The 2,677-nt window shown below is 45.5% G+C and overlaps 1 long non-coding RNA gene across 1 annotated transcript; it reads left to right on the top strand.

The window, feature by feature from the left end:
* The first annotated feature begins 690 nt into the window (after nt 1–690).
* Nucleotides 691–2,477, top strand: LOC118362046 (uncharacterized). Its single transcript, XR_004821135.2, has 4 exons — nt 691–1,483; nt 1,669–1,772; nt 1,882–1,952; nt 2,197–2,477. It is a non-coding gene; the product is annotated as an uncharacterized LOC118362046 (long non-coding RNA).
* The last annotated feature ends 200 nt before the right edge of the window (nt 2,478–2,677 follow it).

Raw genomic sequence — 2,677 nt, 5'->3', positions numbered from 1 at the left:
AGTGGAAGGCAGACACAGAGAGGAGAGAGAAACAGAGAGTGGGAAGAGAGTGGAAGGCAGACAGAGAGAGAGAGGTGGGAAGAGAGTGGAAGGCAGACAGAGAGAGAGAGGTGGGAAGAGAAGTGGAAGGCAGACAGAGCGAGAGAAACAGAGAGGTGGGAAGAGAGTGGAAGGCAGACAGAGCGAGAGAAACAGAGAGGTGGGAAGAGAGTGGAAGGCAGACAGAGAGAGAGAGGTGGGAAGAGAGTGGAAGGCAGACACAGAGAGGAGAGAGAAACAGAGAGGTGGGAAGAGAGTGGAAGGCAGACAGAGAGAGAGAGGTGGGAAGAGAGTGGAAGGCAGACAGAGAGAGAGAGAAACAGAGGTGGGAAGAGAGTGGAATGCAGACAGAGGGCGAAACATAGAGGTGGGAAGAGAGTGGAAGGCAGACAGAGAGCGAGAGAAACAGAGCGGTGGGAAGAGGTGGAAGGCAGACAGAGAGGTGGGAAGAGAGTGGAAGGCAGACAGAGAGGTGGGAAGAGAGTGGAAGGCAGACAGAGAGAGAGAGAAACAGAGGTGGGAAGAGAGTGGAAGGCAGACAGAGGGCGAAACAGAGAGGTGGGAAGAGAGTGGAAGGCAGACAGAGAGCGAGAGAAACAGAGCGGTGGGAAGAGAGTGGAAGGCAGACAGAGAGGTGGGAAGAGAGTGGAAGGCAGACAGAGAGAGAAATGGAGAGGTGGGAAGAGAGTGGAAGGCAGACAGAGAGAGAGAGGTGGGAAGAGAAGTGGAAGGCAGATAGAGCGAGAGAAACAGAGAGGTGGGAAGAGAGTGGAAGGCAGACAGAGCGAGAGAAACAGAGAGGTGGGAAGAGAGTGGAAGGCAGACAGAGAGAGAGAGAAACAGAGGTGGGAAGAGAGTGGAAGGCAGACAGAGAGAGAGAGGTGGGAAGAGAGTGGAAGGCAGACACAGAGAGGAGAGAGAAACAGAGAGGTGGGAAGAGAGTGGAAGGCAGACAGAGAGAGAGAGGTGGGAAGAGAGTGGAAGGCAGACAGAGAGAGAGAGAAAGACAGCAGTACAATTGTACTTAGACTTGAGTATTTCAACAACTGTTCACTTCCAACTTGATAGTCAATCATATCTACCTCACGGAGGAAGGATGGCCAGCCACACAGCAGGGTGATGTTTACTAAGGAGGAGAAGGAAGCTGTGCTGACCGAGATGCATGCTGGCCATTTCGGAGTGAAGCACATGATTGCCAAAATCAACCTCCGATTCCTCTGACGAGGAATTGTCAAGGAGGTGGACATCTGGGCAATTGAAATAATATTTTGTTTATCAATCACATTTATTATATCTGAAATTATTATGATTTCAATGAATGTCATATCAGAGAGCACAAAATGTTTCAATCAGTACCCTGTCAAGCCTGCCAGAAGTTTCATAGTGCGAAGACTGTGGCGCCAGAGTTGAAGCACATCAGTTGTTTCACCAATGCACATGATCGGTAAGTGTCCCAATTCAGATTTTGCCCTGATAAGTTGTTTTGTAATGGTTGCATTATTTGACCACAGCAGAGTTCAATATTATAGAATGTGAGTGTGTGTGTGTCAGTATCCTTACAAATATGAAAATCTGCATACTGTATGACACAGAATAAAGTAATCTTCTTTCTAACACTTCAAATGTTAGGGGTGGACCTCATCGGACCCTTCACGAAATCCAGGAATGGCAGCAGCTGGTGTCTGACGGCGACCAATCACCTTACCAAGAGGGTGGAGGCAATACCCATTAAGGTCAGTAAAGAGAAGAGTAAGTGCTTAACTCTAAATTCCCTTCTGTAACCCATTTAAAAGGGTGCTTGGAACCAAAAATAGATTTTTGTTTTGTATGATACCCATCAAGGACGAGACTGGCGAGGCCATGGTTCTCCTGAGGTCATCTTGAGTGACCGAGGTCATGGACGCTGGAACAAGGTACGGATGTTATAGGTTATATTCTGTCACCAATGGTTTGTTTTATTTGTTTTTCCATGGTACATTTACATTTACATTTAAGTCATTTAGCAGACGCTCTTATCCAGAGCGACTTACAAATTGGTGCATTCACCTTATGACATCCAGTGGAACAGCCACTTTACAATAGTGCATCTAAATCTTTTAAGGGGGGTGAGAAGGATTACTTTATCTGCTAAGAAAGTTTTCTTCTCCTATCATACAGGGCAATATTTGAGATACACAGATGAACTAAAAACACTAGCACTGCAAACACAGCAGTGCCTCTTCCTCTTCAAGTCCCCCTTTCCGAGACTGGCTGCCTGTTGAGAACAAGTGACAGGCAGAACCTCTCACCCAGACAGTAACCACCTCCTTTATATTCCACACCCCCAGAATTCAGTATTTCAGTCTATGATTGCCATGTGAGTGTACAAAAACATCTGTGAAAATAAATTGACACAACTGTCCCAAAAAATATCAGTTTATGTATTAAAATCTTAAATATTGCCAAGTTGGTTTTCACAAGGTGTTCATTATTGTAAGTAGTAAGGTGTCCTTTGATGGTATTTATTTGGTCCACATTATTCATTGTTGTTTCCTCGGACCTGCTATAGATTCATATATTCAACCACAAGGGTGTACTGATGAGCTATGCAAGATCTATTTAAACAAAAAAAATCATAATAGTGGACTACTGAAATTAT

Source organism: Oncorhynchus keta, chromosome 29 (assembly GCF_023373465.1).
Source record: "Oncorhynchus keta strain PuntledgeMale-10-30-2019 chromosome 29, Oket_V2, whole genome shotgun sequence".
Lineage (NCBI taxonomy): Eukaryota > Metazoa > Chordata > Actinopteri > Salmoniformes > Salmonidae > Oncorhynchus > Oncorhynchus keta.
The sequence above is the reverse complement of the archived record's forward strand: the minus strand, read 5'-3'. Positions and strand labels throughout refer to the sequence as shown.